We start from the raw sequence: 22,663 nt of genomic DNA, 5'->3' as shown, positions 1-22,663 counted from the left end.
ACCTCCTGGAGCAAGAACATATAAATTCTTGGGTGAACCCACCCTTGAGCAAGCAACATAGAGTTGTGGGCCGCGAGACCCCCAGAACATATCACCCCAGGTAGTGAGGGATCTGCAAACCAAGTTTCGTTCAAATCAGTCAAGCCGTTTTTGAATTACAGTGAGAAATGCAGCTTTTTACATTTTTTCCATTGACATGAATGGGTGAAATCTGATTTTCTGTTTGTAGCTCCGCCCACGTGTGCAGGTGGGCCGCGAGACCCCCAGAACATATCACCCCAGGTAGTGAGGGATCTGCATACCAAGTTTCGTTCAAATCGGTCAAGCCGTTTTTGAATTACTGTGAGAATGGCAGCTTTTTACATTTTTTCCATTGACATGAATGGGTGAAATCCGATTTTATGTTTGTAGCTCCGCCCATGTGTGCAGGTGAGCCGCGAGACCCCCAGAATATATCACCCCAGGTAGTGAGGGATCTGCATACCAAGTTTTGTTCAAATCGGTCAAGCCGTTTTTGCGTGATCGCGGCACATACACACATACATACCTCCGATTTTATATATATAGAAGAAGATAAAGAGTTTTACCTCATGAAAAACTGTCATTTCTTTAATAAGACATTAACTGTTTTTTCTGAGGCCCTCCAAGTACCTACAAATCCTAAATGTGGCCCTGCTAAGGGTTCGAGTATGAGACCACTGGCCTATAGGAAGAGGAGATGCAAATGTTAAGAGCCTTAGCCAATCGGGAGAGGAGGAGATAGTGGATGCTCTGGATGAGCCATTTGGCCTTTATCTGCCATCATGTTACTAATCATAAAGTTCTGTGACATCACAATGCAGGTGTAAAGAGCCTTAGCCTATAGGAAGAGAAGATGCAAATGTTTAGAGCCTTAGCCAATAGGGAGAGGAGGAGATAGAGAATGCTCTGGATGAGCCATTTGGCCTTTATCTGCCATCATGTTACTATGTTTCTATAATCATAAAGTTCTATGACATCACAATGCAGGTGTAAAGAGCCTTAGCCTATAGGAAGAGAAGATGCAAATGTTAAGAGCCTTAGCCAATAGGGAGAGGAGGAGATAGTGGCCTTTATCTGCCATCATGTTACTATGTTTCTATAATCATAAAGTTCTATGACATCACAATGCAGGTGTAAAGAGCCTTAGCCTATAGCAGTGGTCTCAAACTTGTGGTCCGCCAGGTACTATTTTGAGGCCCTCGGTATGTTTATCATAATCACAGAAGAAAAAGAATATATCTCTTTAGCTATAAATTACAATATTATTATTAAGATTTAGCCAAAAGGAAAGATTTATAAACTATAAAAAGTTTTACCTCATGCAAAATTGTCATTTCTTTAATAAGACATTAACTAGTTTTTCTGAGACCTTCCAAGTACCGACAAATCCAAAATGTGACCCTGTAAAGCGTTTGAGTTTGAGACCATTGGTCTATACACAAGTGACTTCTGCTTGCGGAGAGAGAAATGCTTGCTCAGACATAAATATACCAAAACAATTTGGTGTTATGAATATAGAGATCAGAAAAATGTTTGAAATACAAATATAATGGTCTGTAAAAGAAATTTTCAATATTGTGACTCAATACCAATAGAGATGTTATACATACACTCATAAATTACATTACATTACATAAGTGATTTCTATTCCGCCTGTGCCTTGCGGTTCTAAGCGGATTACAAATTAGAAGAGATCTGGACATTTCCGAGAGAATTACATAATACAGATTCGTGTGAGTTACATGATACGGTAGAGAGTTACAACTTAGAAGATATCTGGATTTTTCCAAGAGAATTACATAGCAAAGATTCAAATAAATTACAGATTACATTGGAGAATAACAATATATTCGGGTAACAGAAGAAAAATATCTAACATTGAAGGAAGAAGTTTATTGGATGAAGAAGGTGGTCGCTTATTTAGGAATCTGAATATATATTGGTAGGTATGATTCGAGGGGTTAACTAGTGTGTTATTCACGGGGGAGAAAGCATGTGCGAGTAGGGAGGAGATTAGTAAGTAGGGAAGTGTAATCTTGCCAAGGACTGAAGTCCTTATAGCCAGACCCACCGTCCGGACCTTGTGTACGAGACCATTTTTAGTGAAATTAACAAAAACTATTCATTTATATAGGGCATGTGCCTTGATAACATACGAAATGGTTTGAAACCAAAAATAAACTTAGCTCTCTGGGGTATGAGGGTCCCGACGTGGAAAATGGTAAAACCAGAGGACATAATTTGAGGTTGAGGGGTGGTAGATTCAAAGGCAATGTTAGGAAATTCTACTTTACGGAGAGGGTGGTGGATGCCTGGAATGCGCTCCCGAGAGAGGTGGTGGAGATGAAAACGGTGACTGAGTTCAAAGACGCGTGGGATGAACACAGAAGATTTAGAATCAGAAAATAATATTAAATATTGAACTAGGCCAGTTACTGGGCAGACTTGCACGGTGTGTGTCTGTATATGGCCGTTTGGTGGAGGATGGGCTGGGGAGGGCTTCAATGGCTGGGAGGGTGTAGATGAGCTGGAGTAAGTCTTAACAGAGATTTCGGCAGTTGGAACCCAAGCACAGAACCGGGTAGAGCTTTGGATTCTTGCCCAGAAATAGCTAAGAAGAAAAAATTTAAAAATTTAAATTGAATCAGGTTGGGCAGACTGGATGGACCATTTGGGTCTTTATCTGCCGTCATCTACTATGTTCTACTAACCTGTCTCAAGGAACCCATAGAGAGAAGAAACTTTGGGCTCTCATTACAATGCAGTGGTGAAAGGCTTCAAAAAAGATTTTCAAGCTGCTGTGACAGAAAAGGAAAAAGTAAATGTCCTCAAAAGCATATACAGTATTTGAAAATCAATAAAGATTTATTTAAAAAAAAAAAAAAAAAACCCCCGGAGCAAAAACTCCTTTAGACATATTCTGCCTTAGATCTCCTTTTACAAAGGTGCGTTAGGGCCTTAATGCACAGAATAGCGTGCACTACAATGCCGCACGCGCTAGCTGCTACCGCCTCCTTTGAAGCAGGCGTTCATTTTTCGGCTAATCTTGTGCGTGCGCTAAAAACGCTAGCGCACCTTCCTAAATGGGAGCCCTTAGTGTGAGAAGATACCTGTCAAGTTGAAGTCTTGAATATAAAACCCAGACGTGCTTGCTCCGCTTTGCTGGATTTTAGATGGATAAAATGCTTGAGTACCTGAATAAATTCATGTAAACCATTCTGAGCTCCCCTGGGAGAACAGTAGAGAAAAGCTGGTATTGTGACATCATAATGCCTCATTCCACCAATGCCTAAGAGCCAACATCATCAGTGATGTCACAATGGCTAGATGGTCCTTTACTGGCTCACTTTCACTATATTTTGATTTCTAGTGTGGTGCAGTGGTTAAAGCTACAGCCTCAAACCTGCAGAAGAAAGCAAGGTGGGTGAAATGGAAGCAGCCCCGGTTTCCTTTGACATTTCGGGGGAGGGGGAGGGGGGTGACCCAACTGCAGATTTATTTATTTTTTTAATTTTCTCATTGGAAGAAGCCGGATATTCCCACATTCCATCCCTCCTTTCTGCCAACTCAGACGCACAATCTGCTGCACCCTTTACATGTCTGTCCAGAAAATTGTCACGTGGAAAAAAAACACTATTTCAATCGTTTTCTAAATAACGTTTACGATTCAGCTAGTCAGGCTAACGTCATGCTGGATCTAAGAAACATGAATCCGCAATAGCCACCCATCGATCAAGGTTTTAAACAGCTGAAATTTAAAGCAGCGGAGCCCAAAACAACTATTTTCTAAATAAATAGTTTGTCCTAAATGTGTGACAACCTTCAATTCTGTTGTGTGAAGGGAGAGAAAGAAACAGGAGATGAAGGCCCATTATCATCATTTCTGTTGCTTTTCTAACCAGAGCTCCAAGCCTGCAAGAACAGATTAGGATCTACCATTGCGATATCTTTCAGCAAATACACCCAAAGCCTGGAATCAAAGGAGAAAGCAATCAAGTGGACAAAGGAGAAAGCAATCAAGTGGACAAAGGGGGTGAATAACTGCAAGGAAGTGGACAGTGAGGAAGGAACAAATGAAAAGGAAATATTCCAGGACGGCCCTACTTTAGTTTGCTTCAAATTCCAATTATTGAATGTGCAAGGCCACATATCTCATTTATTATTTAGAAATGGTTTACAAGGCATTAATTTGGTGGGGCCATCTGACTGTGGTAAATGTATTTATTTATTCAATTTTCTATACCATTCTCCCAAGGGAGCTCAGAACGGTTTACATGGTTTATTCAGGTACTCAGAACGGTTTATTCAGGTACTCGAGCATTTTCCCTGTCTGTCCCAGTGGGCTCACAATCTATCTAATGTAGCTGGGGCGATGGGGGGATTAAGTGACTTATCCAAGGTCATAAGGAGCAGCGTGGGTTTGAACCCACAATCTCAGGGTGCTGAGGCTGTAGCTTTAACCTCTGCACCACTCTAGAAATCAAAATGTAGTAAAAGTGAGCCAAGTACAGGACAATTAAGCCATTGTGACATCACTGATGATGTTGGCTCTTAGGCATTGGTGGAATGAGGCATTATGATGTCACAATACCAGCTTTTCTCTACTGTTCTCCCAGGGGAGCTCAGAACGGTTTACATGGATTTATTCAGCTACTCAAGCATTTTTCGCTGTCTGTCCCAGTGGGTTCACAATCTATCTAATGTACCTGGGGCAATGGGAGGGGGAGGATTAAGTGACTTGCCCAGGGTCACAAGGAGCAGCGTGGGGCTGAGGCTGCACCACACTCTTCCTCAGATGCTACTTCTCATACTGTGGATTGAATGTATAGATTGTCCTGTTTTAAATGGAATTCCTTTTCTGTTCTTATTTTATTACGTAAACCAGTGTTTCTCAACTTGGTCCTGGAGTCGGCCCTTGCCGGTCAGGTTTTCAGGATCTCCACAATGAATATGCATAAACTCGATTTGCATACACTGCCTCTATTATATAAAAAAATTATTTCATGAATATTCATTGTGGAGATCCTGAAACTTAACTGGCCAGGGAGGCAACTCCAGGACCGAGTTGAGAAACACTGACGTAAACCACCGTGACCTGGAAAGCTAAGCAGTATAGTGCATTTTAGTAAACCCTGAACAAAGCGCACTACAAGGAGGCACTGAAAAGTTCTCAGCCCAGCCAACTTCCTAAGTCTGACATTATTTTGCCACTGTAGCTGAAAAGAGCGTCAGTTTATTTGGGTTACAGTCATAAGGGAGCAGGGAGGGTGGTCCACCCCAGGCATGCCCTTCCTAAGGGCGTGGCACTCCTCCTCCTCTCCACGCCGTGTGCGCACGCCCCTTGCCTTCCTCCGTACCTTTTTTTTTTTTTACTTCCTCAGCGTGAAGTTGCTGCCCGCGTTAGCATCGGCACGCTCTGTGATGTCACGGGACCCATGACTAGGAAGCAACATCAAAGGGTGAGCGTACACCGATGTGGGCATGCTTGTCACGCCAGAGAAGTTAAAAAGGTATGGCGAAAGGGAAGGGGGAGAGGGGCGCCACCGCCCCAGGCCCTGTGTACCCTTACTGCACCCCTCTTTCATTAGAGTCTTTAAATTGCCACATTGCAAAACTAAAATAACGTTCTTTTCACTCAGATTTAGGAAGTTGGTTGGGCTGAGAACTTTTCAGCGCCCCCTTGTATATGGTGGGGAAAAAAAACCCCTAGGAAAATTGATTGAGGGCAGGGAGACAGCTGAGTGTACAGAATGTTGTCCATTTTTCACTTTTTACACTTCCACTGCATGATATAGAGGGCCATTTTTGAAAAGAAAAAAAAAAAAAAAAGTTTAAGTCCGATTTGGAAATTTCCCGCTAAACATTACATTACAGATTTCTATTCCGCCATTACCTTTTGGTTCAAAGCGGATTACAAAAAGAGTTATGGAAGAAGGGTTACAACGTTAGATCAGAGAAGGTTTCCAAGAGAGGGAAAAGTAGGATCTGGGGTTCGGGAGGGGATGGTAAGAGGGGGGGGGTTAAGCTTTATTAAGCTAAACGTCCAAAGTCAGAAGTACAAAAATGGCCATTTTCAAAAACCAAACTGCTCCAGCTATAGGCGTGAAAAAAATGAATGCTGATATGTTGGGGCATAGTAATTTATTCTAACTGGTTTGGGGCTTGTTGACATCTTTTGTTAGTTCACTATAGTCGTCTTCTGTCTTTAATTTTTGGTTATTTACATACACATCTGGGGGGGAGGGGTGTGTGATCACACGACTATTTTAAATAAGGGAAGGTTATTAAAAGATTATATGTATTTGTGTTTTTATTGATCGATCAATGGGAGGGTGGGTGGGATAAAAATGGCTGCTTATGTATTTCTGCAAGATGACTGTGCTTTTCTTGATTTGCTAGATGTTTATATACTTGTGTATTGCACTGTTAATATTTAGAAAATCTTGGTACACTGGACCATATGATATTCTCTTGTCCTCCCATACAAACCTTTTGGCTACAGATTTGGAAAACTATCACTGAGATTCTTGGCCTCCATGAAAAGTTGACTTTGGCTATCATTATTTATGGTAGATATGGCTTGAAGATCCTGCAGCCAAATTGTTGCGTTGTTTGATATTGCTAGCCTTAAAACTCATTCTTACAAACTGGAAAATGCTGATAATTTGTCTCGTGCTTTGTGGTGGCATACTGTTTGTTTGATTATGAGATATGAAAGAAGTTTTGCTGAAAAACAGGGTAATGTTCATTCCCATGATGTTACCTGGCATCCCTTGTCCACCTATTGTGATGCTTCGTCTCTTGTTGGCTGATTTATCATGATCTGTATTATTGTAGATTGCATACTTCTCATATTTGTAGACTTTGACTGTCCTTTGATTGTTCATGACTGTTACCTCTTGCTTATCTCTTTATTGACTTGTTATCACTTTGCAAGATTCTGACATGTATTTTTTTTTTTACTGTATATCTTTAAAACCAATAAATATATTGAACTTAAAAAAAAAGAAAATCAATAAAAATTTAAAACAAACAAAAAAAACCTGCCTCTTGTTTCTATTCCCCATCTACCCTCACCCTCTTTATCCCCCCCCCCAACCTTTCTATTACTTTGATGTCTTGCCCAGCTAATGTTATTCACCCACCAATCTAGACTGGCAGGCCCCTCATATAAGTGGTCATGCCTACATGAACCCCCAAATTCTATGAAAAGCACTGAAAATTGTGCCTGTAAATTTTGGTACATTCCCAATTTGCACCTGCAATAGCGGTTTTTAGCGCAGGGAGCCACGGCGAGTGCTGCACGCTGCTCCCGATGCTCATAGGGACTCTATGAGCTTCGGGAGCAGCGCAGAGCATTCGGCGCGTCTCCCTGCCCTAAACACCGCTATCGTGGTTTAGTTAAAGGGGGGGGGGGAGAATTACTTACATTCCGTAGGACTGAGGTGGGAGGAGAGCTATATCTTCTATTTTTCATTTCTAGCTGCTCTTACATGTAATCCAGATATTTGTCACTGTGCACAGTCACCTCCGACAATGCAGGAGATGTGAGATGATTATATATCAGTAACAGGCACTGGACTGCTTGAATTCCTTCAGCATTCATTTCCAGCACCCCTATGTTTTCCTTGAAGTACCATTATTTTAATGAAAAGTCAACCAGTGGGAGGGAATTAGAACAATTCATTTTGTGGAACTAGTTATTGTTCATGTCACAGTTTGACTATTTTTCATGATATTTTCTGGTAGCTTCAAATCTATAATAAGCCAGCCACAGGCTCCGAGTTCAAATTCCATATTGTATATTTTCTGTGATTAGCAATAGCCCTCTCGATTCCTTCAACCTACCCTACTTTACTGGCTCCAGCAATCACTTGACCCCCAGCCCCTTCCTCTCCTCTGCTCCAGGTTGATTTGCAGCATCAGGTGAAGACTGAGAAGCTCTTTCGAGCAGGGACTGTTTTCTTACTCTTTGTGACTCTGTACAGCGCTGCGTGCATCTGGTAGCGCTATAGAAATAATTCATAGTAGTAGTGTGAAGAGTTTCAGTCTTTGGGAAGCAGAGCTGAGATTGTGATGTCATAATGCCTCATTCCACCAATAAGAGCCAACCTCATCAGTGATGTCACAATGGCTTGATTGTCCTGTACTCCCCTCAGCCCTCCAACTGAGCCAGCAGATTAACTGTATCCAGGACATCCTGTTTGTCTGTCTTGCCTGTTTAGATTGTTAGCTCTTTCGAGCAGGGACTGTCTTCTTTGTGACTCTGTACAGCACTATAGAAATAATTAATAGTAGTAGTAGTGTGAAGAGTTTCAGTCTCTAGGAAGTAGAGCTGTGATGTCATAATGCCTCATTCCACCAATAAGAGCCAACCTCATCAGTGATGTCACAATGGCTTGATTGTCCTGTACCCCCCTCAACCCTCCAACTGAGCCAGCAGATTAACTGTATCCAGGACATCCTGTTTGTCTGTCTTGCCTGTTTAGATTGTAAGCTCTTTCGAGCAGGGACTGTTTTCTTACTCTATGTGACTCTGCACAGCGCTGCGTGCATCTGGTAACGCTATAGAAATAATTATTATTATTAGTAGTAATAGTAGAATAGACTGGAAGACCTAAACATGTATATTCTAGAGGAGGGACAGGGGAGATATGACACACATGTTTAAATACTTGAAAGATATTTATATAGAACCAAATTTTTTCCAGAGAAGGGAAAAGGGTAAAACTAGAGGGCATAATTTGAGGGTGCAGGGAGGAAGACTTAGGAGTAATGTTAGGAAATTCTTTTCATTGAGAGGGTGGTAGATGGCTGGAATGCCCTCCCGAGGGAAGTGGTGGAGAGGAAAACGGTGATGGAATTCATAGAGGGTCTCTAATTAGAAAACAAATGGTATAGATTAAAGAACTAAGGCCAGTATTGGACAAACTTGTACGGTTTATATTCTGTATATGGTGATTCAGTGTAGGATGGGCTGGGGAAGGCATCAATGGGAACGCCACTAACTTGGAACATGAGGACGTTACTGGTCAGACTTTACGGTAGATAATCCTGCAAATAACGGGATGGTTGGATAGGCTGGAGTGAGCTTGGACGGCAACTTCAACAGTTGGAATGTAGGACAAATACCAGGCTGACTTTAGTTTATGGCCCAGAAATATCAAAGAAGAGACAAGTTTAAACTTAATCATGTATTTTAATGAGAATAACTAATGGGCGGACTGGATGGTCCATTCAGGTCTTTGTCTGCCATCATTTACTATGTTACTGTGGCCCCCACATCCCCCTGTGCCCATATGTTCAGGCCACCAGCTCCCTAGAGAGCATGCCGTCCGTAACATGGCGGCAGCTGTTGATGGAGCATGGTGCAGGTTCTGTTCCTTCTCTCTGGCCACCCTGCCCTAACAGTGATATCAGATGTGATGTTTGAAGGGGAATCCTAAGCCTGATTGGCCAAGTGTTGGAGAGGGGGGCGGTGCCTGTATGAACGGCACAAAATTTGGTTTAAAATGTCATCGAGGGACAAGACTTGCCCTCTTTCCCCCCACTGGCAAGGTTGCTCTTCCCCCCTCTCTGTTTTGGAAGTTTATGGCAAAGGGGTAAAAAGGGTGGATGTGTCCAGTAAGTTGTTCAACATTTTTTTAAATTATTATTATTTAAATACCATTTATATCCTAAGTGGTTTACATTCAGGTACTTTATCATATTTCCCTACCTGTCCCGGCGGGCTCAAACTCTAGAGTACCTGAGGCAATGAGGGGATTAAGTGACTTGCCCAGGGTCACAAGGAGCAGAGAGGGATTTTAACCCACAGCCTCAGGGTGCTGTAGTGAACTTGTAGTTAGAGTAAGATGCAGGCTGTACCTTTCAAATGCACCTCATTGTCAAACCGCGGAGGCACCCGAGCATTGAAGCATCCTGCCATCAAAAGGTTGAGTGGTCCCACAGGGTGAGGACCTACCATGCTACGGGCAAATGTATTGTCCACCTAGCTGATAGGCAAGATGGGTGGACTGATGAACAGACAGCAGGCATAGTGAATCTGAGCTGTGACCTAGATGGAAAGAGTTACAAGGGGGGGCCACTGAAGGGACCATTACTCAAACTCCCTAGCTGGCGGATAAGGCGGGGAGAAGTACTCTTAGAGCAGTAAAATCTCAGGCGCTTCCTAGGATGCTTTTATGATAAAACATGTGTAATGCCAAGTTCGTTAGGTAGTCAGCACTTCACTGCATATAAAGAGAAATACACAAGGTAATGCTTATTATATTAATTTATTTGTTACATAAATTGCAGTACAGTACTCCCCCGATATTCGCAGGGTTTCCATTCCAGGAACCCTGCAAATCTTGAAAAACTGCTAATACGGTTTTTCATGGGGAGACTGAAGAGGGCAGCGGAAGAGGATAGCAGGAGAGCAGCCAGAGCGCCGTGAGTGCAGGAAATCACTCGTGGTATGCTCCGACCGCCTCTTCCTGCACTAAATTGGGCCTTTTCCAATCAGGAGCTGCTTTGACACACAGCTCCTGATTGGATAAGGCCTGACTTAGTGCAAGAAGAGGCGGTTGGATCATACCGCGAGTGATTTCCTGCACTCGCGGCACTCCGGCTGCTCTCTCTTGCCTCTCCCTGTCGGTGGTTCACGTTCAGAAAATACTGCAAATGACCGGGACCGCAAACTATCGACCGCGAACGACCGGGGGAACACTAATATACAAAGCACAAATGATTTCATAAATTGCGTAACAGTGATATACAAAGCACAAATGATTTAGAACAACTTCACCATGATTGCAGCAACACTAACTCCTCACAGCTGGAGAATCCCCTTTTCAGGCAGCTGATGAACCAGGTCAGTCGTGGGACTATCCCTTTATGGCACGCCAATGGATTCTAATGACAGTCCCATGCTTGCTCCTTTTATAATCTTTTGCTACGTGACTAACTTCACATTACTTGCTACATCCCTACCTATAATGCCTTCCCCTGTGTTTCTGCAGCAAACAGCAGGCTTGGACATTCATTAAGCCATGATAAGATTCCAGCCTCCACCCCCCACCCCCTTAATGAAGTATCCTAAGATTCACTGTTTTGGCATGTACACCAAATTCCACAAGCCAACTTATGGAAAATGGCTGCACAACATGTTAATAAAGTTGTAGCCTTTTTTCACTCCCAGGAGTGTGTCTGTGGTTCTCTTGATAGTAATGGGCATTGCCAGGGCTCACAAAAAGTGCAGCCTGCTTATGTTAGACTGGGATATGCATCCCAGGAGTCAGCATTCTTTGGAAGTTATGCACGATTAAGTCTTTTTTTAGTCCCATTGCATTCAGAATACTGGTCCAATCTCTGGTACTTAGTATACTGGACTACTGTAATTCTGTTCATTCGGCAGGTCTTCAGTCAAATTTGCACAGATTACACAAAATCCAGAATGCGGCTGTGCGTCTGATTTTTGATTTGAAGAAATCAGATCATGTTATTCCATACTATAGACAACTCCACTCGTTGGCTTTTGAGGCCAGTGTATGGTTTAAATTTGGGACGCTCTGTAATAAAATCAAAAATGGTCAGGCACCTGGTTATTTACTAGAACAATTTACATTTTTTAAGGCGGTTCATCCACTAAGGATAACTTCATTGTTTGTGTTCCCATCAGTACGAAGATGTCTTTACAAGAAATTTTTGCATCGAACAATTGCATATCAGGCTGCTAGTTGGGATTCGGAACTACGCATGTTGTTTGCTTCTTCAATTTCATATATGCATTTCCAAAAACTACTAAAGACTTATTTTTGTAAAATTCTTAGGAAAGTAAAGAAGATGATATTTCTCTTGTATTTCACTGTGATGTTCAGTCTCTTGATGATGTAAACTGCATTGATCTGGAAAATGTTGTGGTCTAGAAATGTATTTTAATGTAATGTAATGTCATATAATGCATAGGCTAACACTGGTAGCTGGAGTGGAGGGGGGAAGAGAATGTTGAGGTTATTCTTATAACTGTAAATTTAATATACCGCTCAGAGCAGTGTACAAGCTAAATTTAGAAAACCAGAAATTACAAATATTTACTTTTAACACTGGAGCTCAACACTGGCACACAAGAGGGAAGAGATTGTAGCATAGTAATTTAAACCAAGGACAACATAACTCTGAGAGACATGAGGGAAATAAGGGATCTGTTTGATCATTTTTATTTAAAAAAAAATTTGCACATCTAAATTTTAAGATATGTTAAAAGCTTGATTGAAAACCCACGGTTACACTTTTATAAACTGGTGGCTGCGTTTATTTACCCGCTCCTTTACAAAGCTACGCTAGGCCGCCGCCATGGTAATAGCACCAATGCTCATACAATTCCTATGAGCATCCGAGCTGTTACAGACCCGGACGGTGCTAAAAACGCTAGTGTGGCTTTGTAAAGGAGAGGGTTATTTGTTTTTTATTTTAAAATTTTCTTATATACTGCACATCAGTGACGGGACAATCACACACGGAGAAAGATGCTACGACAAATGTGCACAGGACGTCAGCATGCCGGATTAAAAGGAAACTTTAAAGCCCGCCGAGAGGGGTGTGGGGGGGAACCCCCCAAACTTTACTGAGAAGTATTGCCGGTGCCGTTGGGGCAGGGGGAACCCCCCTCTTCCCACTTACAGAGGAAACTGTAATTTTTCACTAACACACTAGGAAAAATGACACTCCCCCAACGGCAGCGCCAACACTTCTAAGTAAAATTGGTGGGTTCCCCCCCACACACCCTCGGAGCGCTTTAAAGTTACTTTTTGATCCAGCGCGCATTTGTCTTAGCGGCTTTGTCCCTGCGAACTTTCATCTATGAACCCTGCACATCTACAAATCTGAGTGGTTTACAACATAAGTACATACATAAAACAAATTCGACATTCAATAATACAAATACAAATTCAGCAATCAAAAACCTGAACAATAAATTCAGTGCTTTTTCCTGCTTCATAAAAATGCCCGTGAAAGCAAATATGTTTTTAAAGACTTTCTAAATACGCTCAGAGACTCCATCATTCTCAATTTCTTTGGAAGAGTATTTCATAACCAAGGACCAACAGCCGTAAAGATCGAGAGTCTGTGAAATACAAATGAATATTCAACTCCTTATTCCACAGAAAATTGGAGTCTCTAGAAAACTTTTCTCGTAATAATAATCTTAGATTAATTAACTTTCCCAGGGTTGCGGAGGTAACCCCTAGAGACATGTTAAAACGTTACCTAAAGGAAGTTTTGGAAATTACCGAGGAATTAATACCGCCATTCACTCAAGTGTATTATTTACCTATTAAAAGGGAAGAAAAATTAATGGAAGAAGCTCAACAGTCGCTTAATATTTCCAAGGTGTTGGAACTTTCAGACCAGGAGGTAGCCGTGTCCGCAACACTTTTGCTTACAGTGGCCTTATCACCTGATAAAAATTGGCTACTGAAACTTTTCTTCAAAAATAAACAGAAAGCTTTTCTTGGGTATAAGATACAAATGTTTCCAGATCTGTCACGAGATACACAGAAACGTCGACGTGAATTTCTGTTGTTAAAGCCAGGAGTTATTGCTCTTGGGGCAACTTTTTTTCTTCGTCACCTATGTAAATGTGTGATAATTTACCATAAGCAAAAATATGTATTCTTTGATCCTAGCCAACTTACAACCTTCTTGTCAATGGCTTCTCTGAAAAAAGGAGAAGGAATTTGAGTACTCATTGATTGTTGATTACCTTCTCAGCATATACAACCTTTGGTCTTCATTTTATTTTGTAATGTATATTATACTCGCTGATTCTACATCTTGCTTTCCTTACTTAGAGGACTTGAGTTAAAGTTAAGCTTTATATATATTTCTTTTAAGATAGCAGATTATTTGATTATCTGTCTAGTATCATATTGTATTACATTTGATTTTGGCTTGACTTTACCTTTCTGTACAAGTGGATACTTGATATGTTATTGAAAAATGAAATAAATAAATATTAAAAAACAACTCCTTATTCCACTGTCTCTCAAACATTTTTTTAGCTCCTGCACACTATAAAACTGCAAAACCAACAAAAAAAACTAAATTTGAGAGTTATTTATTTAAAGTTCTTCAAGCTACATATGGGTAATTGTAACAATGATGAAACTAAAGTAGGCAGAATAGAATTGCTAATCAATGCAATGGATGAGCTTGTTTTGGAGTGCAAATTAACTCAAAACATAGCTCAATAGTCGACAAGCAAACATGCATTTCATCATCCACCATCTGCAGTCGTTCTCTTTTTTTTTTCTATTTCATTTCTGTCAGAGCTGAAAATCCAAGTTCGCAAAGATAAGAAGATCCAAGCGATAACAAAGCCTCGATTGCTCAGTTGCTCAAGTCCAAAAATAGAATTGCTTGCCGTGTAACCTTACACACACAGACGCTCATCATATAGACAGGCTGTTGTAAACTTATGAAGGGAATTTTTTTTAAATAAAGTAAAATTCTGGAATCTCTCGTGGCACGCCTGGAATCTCTTCGGAGCACACCACTGTGCCATGGCACACAGTTTGAGAGCAATGTGAATGGATGCAGGGCTTGACAGGCGCAGTGTTTAAAATAAGGGATTGTTCCATGCCGATTAAGCCAATTAAGAAATAAAAGTAAGATGCAGATCCCGAATTAGGGCGTCATTTATAGAATTACCCAGTGAGTGCCAATTAGGCATAGTTGCACCAAGATTCCATTATAGTATACTAATGTAAGTCAGCCTTGTGATGATGATCCTAAGTGTGCCATGTAGTGTATGTGACTTATAGCATTCTATGAAGTACATGCAGAGGTAGAAGACATGGCCATGTCCTGTGTCACCACTAGGGGTCACCCTAGGAATTGACCTCAACAACTGGTTAGGCAGATTGTGTGGGTCCTAAAGAGTAGGGTTACCAGATGTCTGGGAAAACCTGGCAGTTTGTCCAGGTTTTGGAAAGCCCTGATGAGCTCCGGGTTTTGGAAAGTCCATCTAGGAGCCCAGACAGTCCTCTAAAAATAGGACATTTTCAGGTTTTCCCGGACATCTGGTAACCTTAACATGTGAGTAATCTAGCTGCATATAACCCAATCCTAGGATGTACCTCTGCCTAGTCTGTCTTAGGAATCTCTAACTCCCAAAATGCAGCTTTCCCTCCACAGCCTAAGCCTTCTGCTAGACTCTCTTTCAAGGCTTTTCTTTACCTTTCTGGCTTACTCCTTGCTTCACGGTCCTAGTCAGTGCCCTAGAGCTCTCAGCCTGTGTGTGTTCCTCCTGTGCTCACTCAAATACTGCCCACACCCTCTTGCTATTGCCAAAGGAGCTAATGAGCTATCTGCCTCAGCTGGAGAGAAACTAATTCCTGGACTACCTGTCCCAAGAGGCTTTGCTCTCTGCCCCCCAGCTGACTGCTGGATGTACCTCCTGTGCGTTGCTTGCTGCTACTACTACTCCCTCATGCATTTATCCTGCTTGGTTACAAGGAGTTGTTTGGCAGAAGGCTAGGAAACATGCAGGTAAGGATACTGTATATAACTGAACGTTTTCCATTTGATTTTCCTGGAAATGCAGAGTCTCTCAAGTGATAAAAGGTCTAAATTCTAATCTCCCTCTTCTCAGGGTTCCTAACTGGGGTTACCAGATGTCCAGGAAAACCCCGCATGTCCTCTTTGTAGAGGACTGGCCGGATGTCCAGAGGGATTTCCAAACTCCAGAAGTTTGTCTGGGTTTTATAAGGCCCTGAGCTCGGGGCTGCGTCTGGAAGGCCTCCGTGCATGTGGACATGCATACATGTGTCGTCATCACAATGTGCAGAGGCCTTGCAGACATGTCCTGAGCTCGGGGAAGAAGACACGAGGTTCTGTGGGGTTGGAGCTGGAGACAGAATGGGGCGGGCCCTTTTTAAAGAGGAAATCTGGTAGCCCTATTTCTGACCCAGCTTGTGGTCCACACTTGCCCATGTCCCACTCACATGTCCCACCCTTTTTCAGTTATGCTCTATAGCAGTGGTTCCCAACCCTGCTCTGGAGGACCACCAGTCAGTCAGGTTTTCAGAAAAGTCCTAATGAATATGCATGGGGCAGATTTGCATGCCTGTCACCTCCATTATATGCAAACCTCTCTCATGTCCCAAATATTCTTATTTGATTTGGATTCAAATAGTGCCCCAAATACATTATTTAAATACAAATGGCAACTAAGATTTAATGCTAAAAAAATGCAGGATCTGGAACTTGGGCTGCAAAAATCCAGGAAAAAGTATAGTATCTAATATAATAAAATGATAGGCCGCGCATGCGCACTAAAAAAAAACGTGTTCCCTGGTCCGTCAGGAAAATACGAGTGCGCATGCGCGCCTACAACGTCACCACAGCCTGCTCTCCGTCTCCACCTCGCGCTGCTGCAGGCCCCACACTCGCAACTCACACATCCGCTGCAGCCTAGCAACTCCGACCACAACCTTCCACCCTCAACCGCCTATGCCGGCTCAGGCTGGCGCGTTGAGGAGTCGGAATGCAGACCCGGAAGAGCGAAGGAAGCCTCACACTGAGCAACTGTATTTACACTGTGCAACGAGCCTCTGCCACGGTCCCGGGTTCCTTTCAGCCCACCCTTCTCGCGGTCTGGCCGGCTACCTTAGTCCTTTGCCGCCGCCGCCACCCCCTTCCCTTCCCTACCCGCGGTCGACAAAATTCTTGCCTCCAGCAGCCGCCGCAGCACTGTAAACACGCTGCTTCGCGGCCTCTACTGCCTTCATTTGCTCTTCCGTTTCTCTGATGACGTCATCAGGGACATGGAAGGGCAAATCGGGGCAGTAGAGGCCGCGAAGCAACGTGTTTACAGTGCTGCAGCGGCTGCTGGAGGCAAGAGGTTTGTCGACCGCGGGAAAGGAAGGGGGTGGCGGCGGTGGCAAGGGACTAGGGGAGCTGGCCAGACCGCGAGAAGAGAAAATCGCGTGGGCCACGAAGAGACAGGGAGGAACTGGGAAGAAGGAAGAGGGAAAGGGGCCTGCTTTGGGGTAAGGGTGTGCTTGGAGGCACACAGCTTTGCTTGGGGGGGAGACAGAAGGGGGGCCACGGAGAGACAGGGAGGAACTGGAGCTGGAGAGGGAAAGGGGCCTGCTTTGGGGAAGGGCTGTGCTTGGAGGCAGACAGCTTTGCTTGGGGGGGAGACAGAAGGGGGGGCCACAGAGACACAGTCAGGGAGGAACTGGAGGGCCAGAGGGAAAGGGGTCTGCTTTGGGGGAGGGGTGTGCTGGGAGGTAGATAGCTTTGCTTGGGGGGGAGAAAAAATGGGGGGCCACGGAGAGACAGTCAGGGAGGAATTGGAGGGGTAGAGGGAAAGGGGTCTGCTTTGGGGGGGAGGGGTGTGCTGGGAGGCAGACAGCTTTGCTTGGGAGGGGAGACAGAAGGGGGACCACGGAGACACTGTCAGGGAGGAATTGGCAGGGTAGAGGGAAAGGGAGCTGCTTCGGGGGGGGAGGGGTGTGCTGGGAGGCAGATCATTTTGCTTAGGGGGGAAGACAGAAGGGGGGCTACGGAGAGACAGGGAGGAACTGGAGGGGGAGAGGGAAAGGGGGCTGCTTTCTAGCACCCGTTAATGTAACGGGCTTAAAGACTAGTAGTATAATAATAATAATAATAATTTTATTTCTTATATAACGCTATATCATAAGTTCAAAGCGTGGGTGGAATACAATTACAAATGGGAAGAGCATGAGTTAATATAAAATCGAGATAATTGGGGAATGGGATGGGGATAGCTGAGGAGATTGGACAAGAATTGGGATTAGAGTTTGTTAAAGAGATGGGTCTTCAGTGATCTTCTGAAGTCAGCGTATGAAGTGGCCTCGAGTATGGGTTTTACGAGCTATGTGTTCAGTATAGGAGGCGAGGAACTTTTGTGCAAGGAAGAGAAGCGGGGCTTGGGGGTGATTGTGTCTGATGATCTCAAGGTGGCAAAATGGGTAGAAAAGGTGACGGTCAAAGCCAGGAAGATGTTTGGGTGCAAAAGGAGAGGAATGGCCAGTAGGAAAAGGGAACATAAGAATAGCCTTACTGGGTCAGACCAATGATCCATCAAGCCCAGTAGCCCTTTCTCACGGTGGCCAATCCAGGTCACTAGTGCCTGGCCAAAACCCAAAGATTAGCAACATTCAATTCAGAATCTTAAAGAAAAGCAAGATTCTGGAATCCCAGAGAGTAACAAAATATTCTAGAACCTGAGCATGGATAATGAGACACCAGCGCACTCATAAAGCTGCAGTTGCCAATTAAGCGCTTTCACTCAATGTGTGCAAAATAAAAACATGGAAATGACGCATAACGCAAGGTTTATCAAAATAATTATTTATTGCTTTTATTTTTCCATCATGGAATTCAAAAGGCTAGTTGCGTTAGCGGGAGGTCGTTATAGTTGCCAAAATGCTGGCCTTCTGATAACGATCTCAACCCGATACTTCGAAGCTCCCCAATATATACTTTCAGTCCAGTTTGACATCATTGGCTGTCAGCCAATCCACTAACAGAGGTTGTCCTTAAATTTAGACAAAGAACTTTTCTTTAACATGGAATAAAAGTTCTAGAAATCATATTTTTTTGTTTACCTTCATTTCTGAATATACATTAACATTTTATTACATATCCAATATTCTTTTTGTCCTTTTAAAAAAGTATATTAAGAGAACCTGCATTTATTACAAAGTGCTGAGAAATTCTCAGTTCTCCCTGTCAGCACAGTAAAGGAGAAGGAGGGGCTGTTTCCCCCTCTCCCTGAAACCTGACAGCTTCATGTTACACCTACACAGTCCTAAGTGTGGGCTTCATGTGCCCCCCTTCCTATGCTGGAAACTGCTACAGGTCTCTGATTCTAATTATTTCCAGATGATGCTTTAGGATTTTTCCTTAGTGTTCCTTATATAAAACATTTCACTTAAAGTACAAATTCTTTCATATATATCTTTCATATATCCATTCTTTCGTCCGTTCGGACAGGGCCCCTTTCATCCATCCATCCATACCATGTATTTCATTCATATTTAATGTATGAAAAACTTTCTCTATTATGCCCAGTATACCCAGCTCAAGCCCATCTGGTATCAATTAAACCACGAGGGAAGCTCAAGGCGGGCAAAAACCTGAACAAAGACTAGGGATATAGGCTGAAGACAAAATGGAGTAAAGCCAAGCAGAAGATACAGAAAAACAGAGAACAAAAATGGAGTCACTACCTCAAGATGGAGTTCATGTATATCCTGATTTCCTCTATGATCTAGCTTAATAGCAAAGTACATAAAAAGAATATTATTATGCTTTTCCTTAATATTAATCTGTAGTCTGTTTTTCTAGCCTTGGCTACATCCATATTCAGATTTTTATTCACCAACTTTTTGTACGCTTCTATTGGGTGTGGCCTTAACTAAAACATATGCTTGTATCTAACTAGAGTTACCCAGAATCATACAAAAAGCAGGCACTTTTGTAGAAAAACTCCACAAGATACTGCACCACTCATGTCCTGATGTCCATTCCATTACCGTCCATAGACATCGCCCCCTACTGGCCACGAGCCACTAGTCCTCAAACCCCAAAGAGTAGCAACATTCCATTCAGAATCCTAAAGAAAAGCAAGATTCTGGAATCACAAAGAGTAACAAGATTACGGAACCCCAAAGTGTAGCAACATTCTATTCAGAATCCTAAAGAATAGTAAGATTCTGGAATCCCAAAGAGTAACAAAAGATTCCAGAACCCAAAGAGTAGCAACATTCCATTCTACTGATCCAGGGCAAGCAGTGGCTTCTCCCACATCTTTCTCAAAAACAGAGTATGGATTTTTTCTCCAGGGAGGTGATAATGCCACCGTATAAGTCTTTGGTGAGGCCTCATTTGGAGTACTGTGTGCAATTATGAGGTCCCCACATTCAAAGAGATATAAATAGGATGGAGTTGGTCGAGGGCTGCTACAAAGTTGGTTAGTGGCCTTTGTCATAAATTGTATGGGGACAGACTTAGAGAATTTAATATGTATAAAGTGGTGTAGTGGAGGAGAGTGGCGCCACCCCCACCATGCATGTGCGCCCCTTCCCCGTACCTTTTTATTTTGGCAGAAGCAGCCACATTCTTGCTGCTTGTGTCGGCTTCGGCACTCTCTCTGACATCGCTTCATAAGTGCGGGTCCTATGAGAGCAGCATGTTCATGGCTGCTCACGCCAAAGTTAAAAAGATATGGGGGAAGGGGTGTGCGCGACGGGGGGAGGAGTGGGTAAGGGGGTGGAGAGCAGGAGGGGTGCCAGCACCCCAAGGAAAACCGTTCCCAGGGCGGACCACCCTCCCCCCACATCCGCCTTACTACGTCACTGTATGTATACTCTAGAACAGCGTCTTGCAAACTTTCTGGCCGGTGGCACACTAAATCCAGTGCCCCGAACGGAAGGCACCCGGAAGTGCATGGTCTGGCTGTGACCCGCTTTGGTGGAGGGATCCGGGACTTGCGGGGAGAGGAGGAGAGACACCGATAAGGAGAGGCACATCCTGTAGGCAGTCAGCCTGTGTGGATGACTCTCCTCCTCGCCAGTGTATCACGGCACACCTGAAATCTCGGGAGGCACACTAGTGTGCCAGGCACACAGTTTGCGATACACTGCTCTAGAGGAAAGACAGGAGAAAGGGAATATGACAGAGATGTCTGAATATCTTTATGGCATTAATGTATAAGTGGCGAGTTTTTTCCAAATTAAGGAAAATTCTGGAAGGAGAGGGCATAGGATGAAGTAGGCTCAGGAGTAATGTAAGAAAATACTTCTTTACAGAAAGGGTGGTAGATGCATGGAATGGTCTCCTGCTGGAGGTAGTGGAGATGAAGACTATCTGAATTCAAGATAGTGTGGTCCAGGCATGTGGGATCTCTTACGGAGAGGAGGAGATAGTGGATGCTGCAGAAGGGCAGACTGGATGGGTCATTTGGCCTTTATCTGCCATCATGTTACAATGTTTCTATAACTATAAAGCTCTATGACATCACAATGCAGGTGTAAAGAGCCTTAGCCTATAGGAAGAGGAAATGCAAATGTTAAGAGCCTTAACCAATAGAGAGAGGAGGAGATAGTGGATGCTGCGAATGGGCAGACTAGATGGGCCATTTGGCCTTTATCTGCCATCATGTTTCTATGTTACTAAAGTTCTGTGACATCACAATGCAGGTGTAAAGAGCCTTAGCCTATAGGAAGAGGAGATGCAAATGTTAAGAGCCTTAGCCAATAGGGAGAGGAGGAGATAGTGAATGCTGTGAATAGACAAACTAGATGGGCCATTTGGCCTTTATCTGCCATCGTGTTACAATGTTTCTATATTCAGGGGCTCTACTGAGCTAAATGCTATTGAAATAAAAACCTGATCTCTGATTTCATGTTGCTTCTTTTATTATTTGTTGCTACAGGTTCAAGATCCTTTATCAGAAATTCTGAAAACCGAAATTTGACATTTCACCTGTGTTTGAAGATACTGCTCCAGGTCCCATAGATTGCAACATGTTTGTGTTTGAAGTGTTTAATCTTTGCCTTTTTTTTTTTTTTTTAAATAAATTTCAAAATAAGTTTGGTGGCAATTTTATGGTCTGTCTTTCCATTCTGAAATCCAAGGATCGGCGTTTCCCAGTCTTTCTCTGTATCACTCATTTGCACTCCCCAGAGAGAGGGTTGATGGGCGGCTACACCCCGAGGCAGCATGAAATTGTGAAACGCTGGCCATCCTTGTCCAAAGATAAATTGTTTTTTTTCACTTCATGGTTCTCTCCGATTAATTCCTTTAATTTACTGCATTGCACAGAGCTGATTCAGGCAAAATAAGGAAGGATTTTTTTAATGCCTGTGAGGTATCGTTCAGTCTGGCCTTGAGTCGTTTCGGCGGCTGGGTTTTCCGAGGCTTTTTCCTCCCTTTTATGCTTGTGCTGGCTTGTGCAGGTTTCACTTAGGTGGGCACTCGATTTTGTGAAGTTTTCATTCAATGCACCGTTTGTTGCAAAAAGAGTTATTTGTTGATTGATTATTTTTCACCTCACAGTGTTTGTTGGGCTACAACTACTACTAATCATTTCTATAGCGCTACTAGACGTACACAGTGCTGTACACATTGTATGCAGGTACTACAAACATAAGAACGTATGAATAGCCTTACTGGGTCAGACCAATGGTCCATCAAGCCCAATAGCCTCTTCTCATAGTGGCTAATCCAGGTCACTAGTACCTGGCCAAAACCTAAGGAGTAGCAACATTCCATTCAGAATCCTAAAGAATAGCAAGATTCTGGAATCCCAAAGAGTAACAAAAGATTCCGGAACCCCAAAGAGTAGCAACATTCCATTCAGAATCCTAAAGAATAGCAAGATTCTGGAATCCCAAAGAGTAACAAAAGATTCCGGAACCCCAAAGAGTAGCAACATTCCATTCAGAATCCTAAAGAATAGCAAGATTCTGGAACTCCAAAGAGTAACAAAAGATTCCGGAACCCCAAGGAGTAGCAACATTCCATTCAGAATCTTAAAGAATAGCAAGATTCCGGAACCCAAAAGAGTAACAAAAGATTCCGGAACCCCAAGGAATAGCAACATTCCACGCTACCGATCCAG

General features: G+C 43.1%; 1 protein-coding gene across 5 annotated transcripts in view; it reads right to left on the bottom strand.

Moving 5' to 3' along the window:
• Positions 1–22,663, bottom strand: part of KCNK10 (potassium two pore domain channel subfamily K member 10) — a 155,335-nt gene that overhangs the window by 102,054 nt on the left and 30,618 nt on the right. The window contains exon 1 of one of the 5 annotated variants that reach the window (XM_033950839.1): positions 2,733–2,819. The exons of the other annotated variants lie outside the window; for them this stretch is intronic. The gene's annotated coding sequence lies outside the window, so the exon portion shown is untranslated. Of the gene's footprint in view, positions 1–2,732; positions 2,820–22,663 lie in introns of those variants that run through there. 5 annotated transcript variants of the gene reach the window in all.

This window comes from Geotrypetes seraphini, chromosome 7 (assembly GCF_902459505.1).
Source record: "Geotrypetes seraphini chromosome 7, aGeoSer1.1, whole genome shotgun sequence".
Classification (NCBI taxonomy): domain Eukaryota; kingdom Metazoa; phylum Chordata; class Amphibia; order Gymnophiona; family Dermophiidae; genus Geotrypetes; species Geotrypetes seraphini.
This window is presented reverse-complemented; position numbering and strand designations above follow the sequence as displayed.